At 36.9% G+C, this 16,264-nt stretch overlaps 1 protein-coding gene across 5 annotated transcripts in view; it reads left to right on the plus strand.

Moving 5' to 3' along the window:
- The window catches only part of NRG3 (neuregulin 3), a 1,217,216-nt gene that overhangs the window by 748,374 nt on the left and 452,578 nt on the right, over positions 1 to 16,264 (plus strand). The gene's annotated exons all lie outside the window — the stretch shown is intronic.

Below are 16,264 nucleotides of genomic sequence, written 5' to 3' on the forward strand. Positions count from 1 at the left end.
GTGAAATATGTCATTGGTACTATAATAGGGATTGCATTGAATCTATAAATTCTTTTGTTTAGTATGGACATTTTTATGATGTTAATTCTCTAATCCATTAACACAGCATATGCTTCCATTTATTTGTGTCTTCCTTAATCTTTATTCAGTGTTGTAAGGTTTTCTGAGTACAGGTCTTTTAACTCCTTGGTTAGGTTTATTCCTAGGTACTTTATTTTTTTTGTTGCTATATCAAATGGGATTTTTTTCCTGATTTCTCTGTCTGATATTTCATTGCCGGTGAGCAAAAATGTCTTTGATTTCTAAATATTGAGTTTGCATCCCACTGTTTTGCCAAAAACACTAGTTAGGTCCAGTAGTTTTTTGGTGGAGTCTATAGGGATTTTCTATGTACACTATCATGTCATCTGCAAACAATGACAGTTTTACTTCCTCCTTTCAAATTTGGATGCCTTTTATTTATTTTTCTTGTCACTGTGGCATAGTATTGAACTTCCAATACTATGTTGAATAGAAGTTGTGAAAGGAGACATCCTTTCTTTGTTCCTGATCTTAGTAGGAAATCTTCTAGGTTTTGCCCATTGAGTATGATGGTGACTGTAGATTTCTCATATATTGCCTATATTATGTTGAGGTATGCTCACTCTTTGCTGAGTGTTTTTGTCATAAATGGGTACTGTACCTTATCAAATGCTTTTTCCACATTTATTGATATGATCATGTGATTGTTGTCTTTCCTTTTGTTTTTGTGATGTATTATATTTATTGATTTGCAAATATTGTACCATCCTTGCATCCCTGGGATGGATCCCACTTGATCATGGTGTATGATCTTTTTAATGTGTTGCTGGATGTGTTTTGCCAATATTTTGTTGAGGATTTTAGCATCTATGTTCATCAGCAACATTGGCCTATAATTTTCTTTCTTTGTTGTGTATTTATCTGGTTTTTGGATTAGAATGATTTTGCCTCATGAAAAAGGTTTGGGAGACTTACCTCTTCTTGGAAAATTTAGAATACTCTGAGGGGCTAACTGTTCTTTAAATGTTTTGTAAAATTCTCCTGTGAAACCTCAGTCTAGGGCTTTTGAGTGACAGGAGTTTTTTGATTACTGCTTCAATTTCACTAGCTGTTATCAATCTGTTCAGGTTTTCTGTTTCTTCTTCATTAAGTTTTGGAATACTATATTCTTCTAGAAATTTGTCCATTTCATACAGGTTGTCAAATTTATTGGCATATAGTTGTTTGTAGTAATTTCTTACAATCCTTTGTATTTCTGTGGTATCAGTTGTAATCTGTCCTCTTTCATTTCTGATTTTTTTATTTAGGTCCTCTCTCTTTTTTTCTTGATGAGTCTGGATAAAGAATTGTCAATTTTGTTTATTTTACAAAGAACCAGCTCCTGGATTAACATATTGATCCTTTGCATTTTTCTTTTATTCTCTATGTCATTTAATTTTGCTCTGATCATGGTTGTTTCCTTCCTTATACTTGCTCTGTACTTTGTCATTTTTCCTCTAGTTCTTGTAGATGTAAGGTTAGCTTGTTTATTAGAAATGTTTCTATTTAAAAAAAATTAATCAATCTTTTTAATTGTGAGATAAGTGGTTTTGTATTAGTTTTTAGTTTTTTTAAATATTTTTATTGATTATGCTATTACAGTTTTCCCAATTTTCCCCCTTATCCCACCTCTACCCTGCCACCCAACCCTCCAGCATTCCCCCCACTTACTTCATGTCCATGGGTTATACATATAAGTTTTTTGAGTCCTCTGTTTCCTATACCATTTTTTATCTTCCCCCATCTATTTTATGCCTACTAATTATGCTTCTTCTTCCCTGTACCTTCCCCCCATTCCTCCCTTCCTCCTCCTCACTGAAATTCCTCCCCGTGATGTCCATTTCTCTGATTCTGTTCCTGTTCTGGTTGTTTGCTTAGTTTTTGTTTTCATTGTCTTCTTTTCTTTTAGGTTCATTTGTTGATAGTTGTGAGTTTGTTGTCATTTTACTCTTCATATTTTTTTTCTTTTTCTTAGATAAGTTCCTTTAAGGTTTCATATAATAATGGCTTGGTGATGATGAACTCCTTTAACTTGACCTTATCTGGGAAGCACTTTATGTGCCCTTCAATTTTAAATGAAAGCTTTGCTAGAGAGAGTAATCTTGGACATAGGTCCTTACCTTCCATGACTTCAAATACTTCTTTCCAGCCCCTTCTTGCCTGCAAGATTTCTTTTGAGAAATCAGCTGATAGCCTAATGGGTACTCCTTTATAGGTAACTGTCTCCTTTCCCCTTGCTTCTTCTAGGATTTTCTCTTTATCTTTAATCTTGGGTAACTTAATGATGATGTGCCTTGGTGTGTTCCTGTTTGTATACAACTTCTATGTGACTCTCTGGGCTTCCTGGACTTCTTCGAAATCTATTTCCTTCACCAGTTTTCCTTCATTATTTGTTCAAATAAGTTTTCAATTTCTTGCTGCTGTTCTTCTCCTTCTGGCACCCTTATAATTTGGATATTGGAATGTCTCAGGTTGTCCCAGAGGTTTGTAAAACTCTCTTCACTTTTTTGAATTCTTGTTTCTTCATTTTGTTCTAGATGGATGTTTATTTTTTCCTTTTGTTCCAAATCATTGCTTTGAGTCCTGGTTCCCTTCTTGTCACTGTTGCTTCCCTCAATATTTTGCTTTATTTCACTTTGGGTATCCTTCATTTGTTTTTTTCATTTTTTGACCAAGCTCAATAAAATCTGTGAGCATCTTGATTACCAAGGCTTTAAATTCTCCATTAGATAAGCTGGTGATCTCCTCCTTGTTTAGTTCTCTTACCGAGTCTCTACTCTGTTCTATTATTTGGGCCATATTTCTTTGTCTTGGTGCAGCTGATAGGTTGTAAGGGGGCGGGGCCTTAGGTATTCACCCAGGCAGGGCAACCCTGTTTGCTGGGCTGTGGTGCTACCTGTGTGGGAGGGGCCAGAGACAGAACTGTGCAGCTTGCCTGATCATCTATTGTGCACTTTTTAAGGAACTCTAGTGTGAGACTGGGAGTTTCTCCCACCTCGGCAACCCCAGCTGTAACCTGCAGTCAGCTCTGAGTCTCAATTTGCCCCTTAAGTCAGCCCCTCCTGTGCAGCCAGCTGAGCTCAGCAGCTAGCCCTGCCCCCACAGTCTACCACCTCTCTGTGGTTTTTCTGAGTTGGCCTGCACAGTAGCCACTTGCTGGTCTGGTTGTTCTGGTTGGTTTTTTCTCTAATTCCTTGGTTGTTGGAGTTCCATGCACTTTGATTTTCTGGCACTGTTGCTTTTTTATTGATTTTAGCTTGGTTGCTATGGTACTTTTGGTTGTGCAAGGAGGTAAAGGGTTTCTACTTATGCCTCTATCTTGGCCAGAACTCATATTTTTAATTGTTTTATTGTTGTTCAAGTACAGTTGTCTGCATTTACCCCCAACCCCAGTCATCCTCACCTCCGTCAACCTGGGTGTATCTTTCTACCTTGTCCTCAAGCCCACTAACTTAATCCTCTGCTTCATCCAGCCTGCTTGTAATTCCTTTGAGTGTATTTTTTATTTCAGATAATGTATTCTTCATTTCTTCCTGGTTCTTGTTTACAGTTTCTATTGCCTTTTCATGTTGTAGTTACCATTCAGTTCCTTATAGTTGTCACTGAGTTCCTTGGACATTCTTGTAACCATTCTTTTGACTTGTATGTCTGATTGTTCACTTGCTTCCATTTCATTTGTCTCTTTTACTGAGGATTCTTCCTTTCCTTTCGATTGGGGTTTCTTTCTTTGTATCCCCATTTCAGGTGACTCTTTTCAGTTGTTTCTGTGATTCTGGATGCTCTGTTTTTCCAACGGTCTTTGTGGGGTGAACTTCTATGGTAGGAATTCTATGATGTTCAGTGGTGTGGTCTCTTTGATCTCCTTGTCTGGATGCTCTAAGGTTGCCCTTTCTTCCTTTTGTGTAGGCCCTTCTGTTATAGTTAGGCTTTAGCTGTTTGTGGCTTCTTTGTTTGTGGGCTCCCCCCTCCAGTGGGCTTACTGGTAGTCACAACTCCCACCTTTTCTTGTATGCTATTGTACAGGTGTTGGTTAACAAAGCAGTATTAGCAGACAACCAAACCTATGCCAACAAAGAGAACTCCCTACCATGTCAACAATCTCAAATGAGATTGAACTAAGATTAATAAAGGTGAAGACAGATTGCAGACATTATAAATTATGTGATGGGAATATGAGATGACTAAAGGAAGGAAAAATGTTATTGAGTGGTAAGAGGGAGGAGAATTGATAAGAGTTAAGATAGAACCTAGATGAAGAAAGGGAGAGAACAAAATTTAAAACATAAATAAAATATGTAAGTGCGATGGGAACAATGGGGTAAGAAAAAGGAAGAGTATACTATGAGGTTTGAAGTAAAAATGAAAAGGCACTGGACCAACAGGAGCAAAATTGTAGAAAAACCACATCAGAGTCAATAGCAACAATAGCTGAATGAAGTTTAATAATGGTGGAACAGGAATAAGAATATTGTAGAAAAGTGAATAATGAATATGAGCTATGTACAGTAAAGAAAAATGAGTTTGAGAGCATGGGAGACACAAACTAATAAAAATAAGGAGTAAAGCCCAGGTTGAGACAGGGAAAAATAGGGAGAGAGACAATGAAATTCCTCCCTCAACTGATCCAGGGCAAGGGGAAGGTGAAATGGAGTAAGACAGTGGGAGAGTATTCTGTGGGATTTAAAGTGTGAACAAACAGTGAACAAATGGGAGTTCTTTTGGAGAAGAACAGCAATAACTGGTAGATCACCGAACTAGCCACTGTTTATAAAAGATGGAAAAGAAATAAGAGTCTTATTAGAGGGAAAAATGAATGTGAGCTGACTTAGGAAAGAAAAGCACTTTTGTGAGGTTAGATGGAGGAGAAATAGTGAGAGTAAGGGATAGAGTCTTGGTTTAGTGTGAGAGAAAACAAAATTTACAACAGTGTGGTGAAATGGATTAAGACCAGGGAAGGGTACTGTGTGGGATTTGGAATAACAATTGTTTGATAAGAAATATATAATCTGATTAAAAGGAATAAAAAGTGTGGGGAGTCGCTCCACCCACAAAGCCCCCCACCCACCATCACTGGGGGTGAGAATAAGTCTACAAGACATGATCTGCTTGGGGACCAAGATGGCCCATCTCTTAAAGTAGAAGGGCCTTGAGCCTTTTCCTCAATGGGCTTTTATTGGGTTTAATTTTCATAGGAATAAGGGTGTAAAGCTCATCAATCATTGTCAGGCAGTAATCATCAATCAATAGATAACATTAAAAGAACTATGAGGGTTTACTTATTATGAGTCAGGGTCAGATAAATAGAGTGACACCAAAGGGCCATAAAACTTTGGGAAACAAACTCATTTTATGCTTGGACCCTTACTGTTTAAATTAAAGGCATTCTTAGCAAAGCAGGTTTCACAAGATTTTATGCATTCTTTCTTAGGTCTGCATAAACCTTAGGGGCTCAGTCTGGGCTACTATAATCACAGGTGCCCAGTTTCCAGCCCAGGCCCTCAAAGCACTGTGCAGCCTACCCTCTCCACTCTGTGCATTTGTGCCTGGCCGGTGCCATTAAGCCACCACACTTTGTAACCCTTTGGTCAAACTGTGAGGCACACTGAGTGGGAGCAAATCATGCCCCCACTCCTCCCTCTTTGTTGGTCTGGTCCCTGCATACATGGGGTCCCTGCATAGTACACTTTAGTTCCTCTCTTGAAAAATGTCTCTTTGGGTGTCTCTGACACTCGGAGTCCCTGATACACCCTTTTGATCAATTCATGAGGTGCCCTGAGTGGGAGCAAATTGTGCCTGCACTCCTCCCTCTTTGTTGGTTGGGTACTGCATGCACGAGGTCCCTGCAAGGTGCACCTCAGTTCCCCACTGACACTCAGAGCCACCACCCAGCTTTCCACACAATCTAACCCTCTGGCAAGTTCAGAGACAGGTCATGGCCAGTCACCACCTACCTCCTCTCCCAGTTCCAGGTGTCACCATGATCCCCCAAATTCTCTGGCAATGTCCCAGGTGGTGACTGCTAACCCAACCTGGGTATGCAGCCAGCTGTGTGTTGCTTGCTGCTGTTTCTTCCCCCTCAGTGACTTCATGCATCCAGGTCTCTCCCAGCGCAGGTCTGGGGCTGCCCCACCCTGGGAATGGAGGGAGCCACTAAGCTGCTATCACTGACTTGGCTCTCCTCCAATGCACCTGAGGCAGCCAAGGTCTCCAGAGGTCTCTAGCACCAGGCCCAGGCCTACAAAACCTCCTTACCACCTGTTTTGAAGTGTCCTCTGCACACTTTGGCCTTCAAATTTCATATAAGCTGAGATTCTTTTGGCCGTTACCTTCATTTCTTTGAAGATTGGCTAAGTGTCCCAGCTGGGTCCATGAGCAAGTGGGCTCAGCTCCCACGTACATCACTGCCATCTTCTCCCTGCATCTTGTGTTTCAAAATGGTAAGGATAACTTTTGTTCTCTGTGTTAGCTTACTTGAGGACAAGCAACATGTTGAAATCTTTCTATCCTAAGAGATAGCACAAGACCTAGTATAAGTCCTCAATATGTATTTTAGTTAAATTGAGTTGAATTTAACTGAATTTCTATGAAAAACATATATAGTAATAAAATAAGAACAAATCTCACAGAAGATATTGTAAATTAAAAGTTAATCTAAGAGTTACACAAATATATCCACCAAGAGAATTTAGATAAACTCTATGGAAGCAAAAGCAACTTTGCATATAGTATTAATATTTAGATATTATTTGTCTGGGAAGAGAAGTTTGATCGTATCAGAAGTATGCTCATATTTTTGAGATAATCCAATTGACTTGTGATAGTTTAAAAAGTATTTCCATGATCTTGAACCTGGAGAACAATGGAAAATGAAAAGTACTTCCTCTTAAAAGGGTGAAGAGCTTTTCATAGATATTTGGGATATTGCTGTTCATCTAAGTGTTAATGGATTAGAAGAAGGAAGACTTTGGTTTCCTCCCTTTGAACATAAATGTCTTAAGCAAAACAGTAAAAGAGAAAAAGAAAAGAAACACAATGCCTAATAACATTAGTTTTTATCTAAATTTCTGTCGTATTTGCAGCTCTTTTCCTCCAATATTTTTATTTGGATCTTTTCTCCTGTGGTTTTGTTGAGTTAGGTAGTTTCATTACAAAATATCTTTCCCAAGCTTCTTAAAAACAGTCACAGTAAGTTGATCACAGGAAACTCTAGTGAAAGTCACTATTTCCATGGCAACCATTACATGGTTTACACATATTCTCGTAAAGAGGTGGAACAAATGATTCAACTCAAACACAAAGGCTGGTAAGGAATTAACACAGAAACACACATTGATTACAGTGAAGGCGATCAGGGCACCAGTAATCTTGCATTAAAGACCTAATTCATTACTGCAAGCAGAATTTTTATACCCAATATAAAAAAAGAAATGAGAAAAGTACAGTCTGTGCAGTGACTTGATTATTGATTTAGAAATAAATGTTAAATGCCTGTTAGTATAAATGCTTTTGAGAATGTTTTCTCTGAGTATAATTGATATTTTAGTCCACATGTCAGTGAAAATTTTCTGTAGAAGGTCAGTTAGTAAATACTTTTGTAGGTCATATATTCTCTCTTGTGACTACCTGGCATAAGTAAACAAATGAGTGTTGCTCTGTTACAATAAAACTTTATTTAAAGATCAGACAATGAAACGGAATTACCCTGCAGTCTGTACTTTGCCTAAACTGTTTCAGGCAGCTGGAAATTTACACATATCATTCCATTTAATTTTTAAATAATAATATGAGCTAAAGGTAGTATATATTCTACAGATGAGCAAATTGAGATTCTGAGAATTTAAATAGCCCAGGGTCAGATAGAATCAGAACAGAGACCCAGTCTATCTGATTTTAAAGTGTGACTCCTAATCACTATACTTATGTAATGATACTAACTAGCATACAATGATGCTATTGCAACAGCAGCATGCTAAACTCTCTATGACTTCCTTTAGCTTTTAAGATCCAGCTGTGTGTTAAGGAGGGGTGAGCATGGGAGGGAGTGGGCATGGTTATAAAAGAGATCGCTGCGATGCTGGCAATGTCCTGTATCCTGACTGTAGTAATATGACATAATTATGACATACTTGTGCAAACTATAGTTTTGCAAGAGGGGAAGAAACTGCCAAAGGCTACCCAGGCTCCTTCTGTATTATTTTTTGCATGTGAATAAAAACTTTAATTACAAAGATTTAAAGACAAAAATGGTAAAGAAGGAGAAAAAATCATCGTACTCAAATAAAATATTGATAATGTTACAGGAAAAAAAAAAGATCCCTATGAGGAGGTACAAATAGCATTTTCTGTTTGCAAATAAGAAACCAACACCAGGCAAATCTGAGAACATTTTCCAAAGTCAACAGAAAAGTGAATCTATCTTTGTTTAACTTATTCTATTTAATTCAGTGACTGAAATAATGCAATCATTCTTTAAATGTGACCTCAATGACTTCACAAATATACAAAAGATCATGCTTGTTTAAGGAGCTCCTGAATTCTGGTAGATGCTTCCAGATTTGCAATGCTTATTTTTTAATCTGCAGTTTTACTTTGATTGTAACTTGGTTTTAATTCACTCTGCTTTATGAGGAGTAATTTCATGAAGAGGCAAAAAGGGTGATTGTGGTTTCAGTTAATTAGAATTTCTAATTAAAATCATCCTAAAAAAAACAGTCAATTTCAGTGGAAGAGTAATTACTAATCTGTAAATTAAGGCAACTGTATACTACAGTACCTTTTTTTCCTATTGGATTGAAAACACCCACCTTAAATTACCATACCAGGAATAAAGGTACTCACCTTCAATGGAGGTAGAATGCATGTGGCAATAAGGTTAATTTAATTTGACCACATGTAATTCAGTTGTATCCTGGAGATTCAATAACTGACAATTGATCTTGCTTTATTCACAACCCCCCTTTCACTTTTCCATTTTAATTCTTGGGAACAGATGTGATTCTCAAATGAGGCTCTGTGAACCTGCCAGGCTTTCACATTTGTATTTGTGTCATGCCTGGATGCAAGAGCATATGTGTGTGTGGATATGTGTGCAGTGGGCAACGGCAGGTGTGTATGTGTGGGTGTATGCCTATGAGTGTGTGTGATTGTGTGTGTGGTGGGGAAGGACACATGTGCATGTGTGCATGCATACCTGTGAATGTGCGTCTCTGTGAGCTCTATGACATATGGATGAAATTCTTAGTGTGGTGCCTGGTACCTAAGTATTAAATTTCTGCTTCTTCCGTGCATCTTTTATGTGACTGGTTTCCCCTATAATCTTATGTTACTGGTCTAGGAAAGACTTGGGAATTCACCTCAGAGAGAGAATACCTCCTTTAGGAGCATTTTCCCCTAGTTCTCAAACTAACACCTCATTTGTAGGATGTTGTAGCCACTACACAGTCCATCTAAAGTGCATCCTCTTCTTCTTTTTTCTTTAAAGATTTTATTCATTTATTTTAGAAAGGGGAAAGGAGGGAGAAAGAGAGGCCGAGAAACATCAATGTGTGGTTGCTTCTCACACTCCCTCTACTGGGGACCTGGCCCTCAACCCAGGCATGTGCCCTGACTGGGAATCGAACTTGTGACTGTTTGATTTGCAGGGCTGTGCTCAACCCACTGAGCTACACGAGACAAGGCTGCATACTCTTCTAACTTCAAAATTATTTTAATAACTTAAACATATTTCTGAATTTCTGCATCTGCTCATTTTGTATTTGTGAATGTGGTTAGTGAAAGAAATAATCACTCTGGAAAACATTGTTTTTCTTTACTTCATATTTATAGTCAAAATACTGGGTCAAGCTGTCTGAAAATAGTACTAAGATTAGTGTTAGAGTATAAACATCATATTTACTTTTAAGCACCCTAAATATATATTTACTTTTAAAAATTAATAGACTTTATTTTATGACAGTTCTAGGTTTACAAAAAAGTTGAGCAGAAAGTAAAGAGTTTCTATATAATTTTTTCTCCCCACATACAATTTCTCCTATTAACATTCATTAAAATGGATAAGCCAATATTGAAATATTATAAAGAAGTCCATTGTTTGTATTACAGCTCACTCTTTGTGTTCTGGAGTTCCATGTGTTTTGACAAATGCATAATGCCATGTTTCCACCATTATAGCATCATAGGGAATGTTTTCAGAACAGTTTCACTACCCTAAAAATCTGTGCTATACCTATTCATCCCTCTCCATCCCTAGTAAGTTGCCTTTGCATGCTTGTTTCTTTCACTTAGCGATATGCACTTAAAATTCCTTTATGACTTTTTATGGTATGTAGTTCATTTTTATTGCTAAATAATATTCAGCTGCAAGGAGGTAGAATAATCTGTTTCTCATTATTTATTATTTTGCAGTTCACCTAGTCAAGGACATCTTATTTACTTTCAAGTTGTTACAGCTATGAATAAAGCTGTAACAAACTTTTTCATATGCAGATCTTTGTGTGGAGGTAAGTTTTCAACTCATTTGGGTAAAAATCTAGGACCACAAGTGCTGGATAATATAGTAAGATTATGTTTAGTTTTGTAAGAATTACCAGATATTCTTCCAAAATTGCTGTAGCATTTTGCATTCACATCATCAATGAGTGTGAGTTCATGTTGCTCCACATCCTTGCAACAGTTTGATGTTTTCAGTGTTCTGGATTTTAGTCATTCTAATACGACTGGTATCTCATTTCTTTTTTTCTTTTTAATTTGCAATTCCTTAATGAGATATGGAATATTTCATAATGAGATATGAGATATTTTACCATGTGATTATTTTCCCCCTGCATATCTTATTTGGTGAAGTGTCTGTTTATATATTTTGCTCACTTTTTAATTGGGTTGTTTTCTATTTGTTGAATTTTAATCAATCTTAACATATTTTGGATTCAAGACCTTTCTCAGATATATATGTGTTTTGCAAATATTTTCTTCCAGTCTATGGCTTTTCTTTCCTTTTCTTAACATATCTTTCACAGAGTCAAAGACTTACAATTTAATTGAATGAAGTTTAGTTGATAAATCCCACTAATTAATTTCTTATTTCATAGATTTTGTTTCTGGTGCTTTATATGAAAACCCATTGTGAAATCCAAGGTCCCTGAGATTTTCTCCTGTGTTATATTCTAGAAGTATCATATTTTTTGTTTTTATATTAGGTCGGTGACATATGTTGATCTAATTTTTTGGAAAGGTTTAAGGTCAGCATCTAGTTCATTTGTTTGCATGTGGATGTCCAGTTATTCCAGTACAGACATTTACTTTTTATTTACTACTCTATTTATTGCTATTTATAGTTTCAAATCAACATTTTGAAATTGATAGGTCCATCAGATGCCTTTGTATAAAGGCCTTTTTGTCATATCAACATTCCAAGGAATTCAGTACCTAGGCATTGCATAATTTTCAGAATTGTCTAAACATTGATACATCTCAGCAAAACTGTTCCTTTCCTAATTTTAGTTCCTTGGGCTGCTTTGAGCAGGATGGTTTTGGATATCTGAAAATACTTCAGGCCATGAATGGAAGAGCTTCATAATTCAAATTTCATATCAAAAGAAAACTGGGGAAATCAAATGAGAAAAAAGGACATATATGTCTGCTCACATTGTAGCAGCTTTGGGAGGTGACAGTGTACACTATGTGTCACTTTCTGTTTCCAAGAGCATGGGGTAGCCAAGAAAGCACATTGAAATGGCCACTGTCTCTCCTGTGTGGCTGCTGGTCATTTATGTCAAATAGTACAGTTTCCTTCTTGCATTATATTTTATGTTTTCCCAGCCACACAGTGCTCAGACATCTGTTCAGTTTAAAAATCAGATGTTCTTGCAGAAATACTTGGCCATATTTCTAACTATTTCATCAGAGTTAGTGCAGTTTTTTAAGTAATTACAATATGTATCTTCATCAGAATTAAAAGGGATACATGAGAGAAAAAATCTACATATCTATATATGTGTGTGTTTGTTATATAGACACACTCATATATATACATATATATACACACATATACACACATTTGAGTGTGTATATGTATATATATATGTACATATAGTTGCTTCTTTTCTATCTTAATATTATGACAAATAGCTTACATTTATATAGCATCATGCTCAAAGGGCTTTTACATTTAATAATTTATTTAATCTAATGGGGAAAGTAGCTCTCTTTTTTAAATAACATCAAAGCAGAAGTTTATTTTCAGGGTGGGAATCCAAATATTTGAACATACCTTTTACTTGGCAAGTCATCTTCTCCCCGAGGAGACATAAGAGGCCATTAAATCTAGCCCAGCAGACTGAGAATTCAGCAAATCAAATGCCATGTGAGGAATTGAAATATGAACTGCACATCCCATTCTGAACTTAGGTAGTTAGCGAAAAGAAATGTTTTACTGGGCTTGATGGGAATCTGTGTTTAAAAAGCATGTGTTTTACAAATAATGAGAAGAGAGGGGAGGTTAAGTACCTAAAATAGATTGAGAAGAAAATACACCATTGAGCATCCTAAATTAGTGTCTAAAATATCTCTGATTTTAGTTTTATCAAACAATCAGTTATAAAGTGATATGAGAACATTCTCTTTTAGGACATGCTCTATTAAAACTAATACTGATCTAGTAACATTCTGAATCCTAAATGAGTTATCCCTACAAATGCTATTAATAATCTACTCTAGGAGGGCACACCATGTTTCTTTACTGAAAGTTAAAAATGATGAATAGAATATTGTCAAGAAAGAAGAGAAGCCAAGATTTTATACCCTATTCTTGTTACTTCTGTGTTTGTATATGTCCAGATTTGATTGAATCTTAAGTACTCAGACCCATGATTCTCTTAAGACTACTTGTAAGCCATGTGTTTAATTTTGGGTTCAGACACTATGGTTGTTACTTTTATAAAAATCTTTATGTTCCATAAAAAATAAAATATGTGATTTTATATTATTCTTCCTGTAACCTAGGGCTACTGAGTAGGGTCATTTGGGATCCATAGGCATCACTCATACACTGCACACAGCTCCCTGGGCTCAGAAGGGTCTCACACTAACTTTAATGCTCTGCTGTCACTGTTTGCCATTCCTAATAATTTTTTAACAAGAATCCCACATTTCCATTTTGCACTGTGTCTCACAATCATGCAGTTGTCTTTGCAAACTGGAATAAAATCTACAGTGATGAAAAGAGCAAGGTTTCCATCTCATTCCTGGACCTTATAGTCACGTGAGCTTGGACAAGTTAGTTGGCCTTAGAGACCCTGCCTCACCCTTATTTATAAAAAGGAGATTAAAACTGTTTAATCCAGAGGACTGCCCTGATTTTCAATGAAATAAAACATGTAAAAGACCTAGCAAGGATAAGACAAATACAGTTGTTTCCTTTTAAATCTCAGCACTCCACACCAGATCATTGCCTGGAGGCTGTGTGAGGGAGGCTGGCACTCCGTTTGGGCTCACCGTTGAAGATCAGCATTAAGTCAACCACAAAGGGGCAGTCTTGGACCCTGCCTGATGCAGTGGTTGATTCTTGATAAGCACACAGAAAACCTAAGATTTGATTCCTCTTTCTTTCACACTTCTTCTAGTCCACATTAAATCTTGGTGGCTTCTTTGTAACCTTTAGCCAGGAAAGTTGAGACTAAATTCCTTTCTTGGCAATAGATGCTTGGGTCTAAATTAGGCCTGGGATTTTGAATGGTGATTAAAACCTTACTTTGAAAGTCCCAAACTCATACTTTGCAAATTCTAACTTTTATAGTATATGAATATATGTTATTTCCCCATATTTTCACTAGGGACTCAATATCAGTTCATGATTTTTTTTCAGTTGTTCTATTGCCATCCCCTATGCCCATAATCAAAAACATAAGTTATTATGCCAAAGAAAGAAGCTCAGGTCAAGAAAGAGAACAGAAATATAGGTATATTTTGTGTGGCACTTCTATATGATGCCAGCTATTGATTTGTAGTGTTGTTTTTCTTATGACCCATATTATCTGCTATAACTGACCTCTCCTGAAGGTATCCTCTGTGTGGGAGGTAAATATACACTGCTTTGACTGCAGGAAACAGGGACTTGCCAACATGGCTTTAAATAGAACCAAGATCCCCTGGGGGCTCTCTTCAGGAAGCAATTGTTGTTTTGGGGGGATTTGGATGTGCATGTGAGTATAATTAATTTTTTTAAATGTAGCAAATTCTAGAAATAAGAGTATATTTGAGGGGAGAGGTGATGTAGAAATTTTGTAGAGTGACCCAAAGATACACCAACCCCCATACTCAATTCATTAGTCTGAGGTTTCCCCCACACTTACTGAGATTTACTTGAAAAATTTTGTAAGTTTAAGCAGTACAATGTTATGATTTCATAAGAAATCATATTAAGAAATGTTACCATAATAAGATTAGTTAACGCATCCTTCACTTCATATACTCACCCTTTTATTGTTGTTGTTATGGTGACAACATTTCAAATGTACTGTCCTAGCAACTTTCAAATATATAACACGGTATTGTTAACTATAGTCACCACATTGTGCAGTAGGTTCCTGTAACTTGTTCATTATATAACTGCAAGTTTTTCCCCCTACCCTCATCCTTCAGCTCCTGGTAACCACTGTTCCACTCTCAGCTTCTGTGATCTTAATTACTTTTCATTTTTTAATGAAAAATAGGCATTTATTGAAGAAGATACAAGATACAAGAAACATTGTGCATGGATCAATGATGCCTCAGTCCCCTTCAAAGTAGGCACCTTGAGACTTCACACAGTTCTCTTAATGGCCATCAGCTGCCCCATCGTGTTTTCCTGAATCTCATCAATAGTCCGAAATCTCTTCCCTTTCAAAAGTGGTTTTAATTTTGGGAAAAGCCAGAAGTTGTAGGGTTCCAAATACAGGCTGTAGGGGGATTGAGTCACCTGGATGATTTGATGTTTCACCAACAAAGTACATGAGATGTGATGCATGGGCAGGTGCATTGTTGTGATGAAGCTGCCAATAACCAGTTGCCCATAGCTGCGGCCGTTTTAATTGTATTTTATCTCTGTGCTCATTGTAGGGTGGGGGAGAGTATTGAGGGGGGAAATGGGAAACACTGTAACTGAACAACAATAAAAAAATAAAAATCTATTGTGTCAGAATGAACATTGTTATCAATTTGAAACAATCAACTTTTAACATTTTCTTACCAGATCTTAATTACTTTTCAAAATAGGTTTTCATAATTGAAAGATGTTTTCTTTAACAGAAATAATTCAAATTACAGAACATGAATATTGGGTGATTGGTTAGTTCATTCTTATCAATAAACAGATTAGTGATTTGAGGTCCTACAATTTTTAGTAGAAATATGGAAATAAAACAGGAATTCTGAAGTAGCCAAACTCTGTTATGCAACCTAGCCTGTGCACAATTAGGCTCATGAACCAGTTTCCCTAGATCCTTTGGGTTAAATGATGATAGACTTTTTTTTGCTATCTGAAGAGCTAGCTGGGAGTTCTGGGCAGTAGAGAACTGGCCCAGAGCATTTTTCCTTCTTCAGTGTACACTGTTCCCTGTCCCAGTCAGAGACACTTAACCTTCAGCTAGTCCGCAGACATACCTTCCCCACATGTGGCTCTGAAACTCAGTGAAACTTGTGGACTCACAGCAGATGAGTAAAGAGTGAGTACGGGGCCAATCTGAGTCCAAACCAAGGAGATGCTTTTGAGGGCGGAATTGTTTTCTCCAATTCTGAGGGCACCTCATCTAGTCTCTCTAACCCCCAGTAATTCATCTGTAAATTTAGCATAATGATGTCTACACATCTGCCTTCAAAGCACTGTTTAATGAAAGCTTAGAAAATATAAACCAAACTACTTTCTAACCTGCTCCATCAACTTAATATTACAATAATAATATTGGCCCATGACTATAGGTATAATATTAACATTACTATTATTAGTATTAACATAAAACTATATCCATTACTATTACAATAAGATGACTTTTCATAAAAGTGCTTTCAATAGCTTAATTCAGGCCCTTGCCAAGTAGCCAAGTTAGTTGGAGCATGGTCCTGATATGACAAGGTTGCAGGTTTGATCTATGCTCAGGGCACATACAAGAAGCAACTAATGAATGCATAAGTAAGTGGAGCAACAAATTGGTGTTTCTCTCTCTCTCTCTTT

This window comes from Desmodus rotundus, chromosome 4, assembly GCF_022682495.2.
Source record: "Desmodus rotundus isolate HL8 chromosome 4, HLdesRot8A.1, whole genome shotgun sequence".
Classification (NCBI taxonomy): Eukaryota; Metazoa; Chordata; class Mammalia; order Chiroptera; family Phyllostomidae; genus Desmodus; species Desmodus rotundus.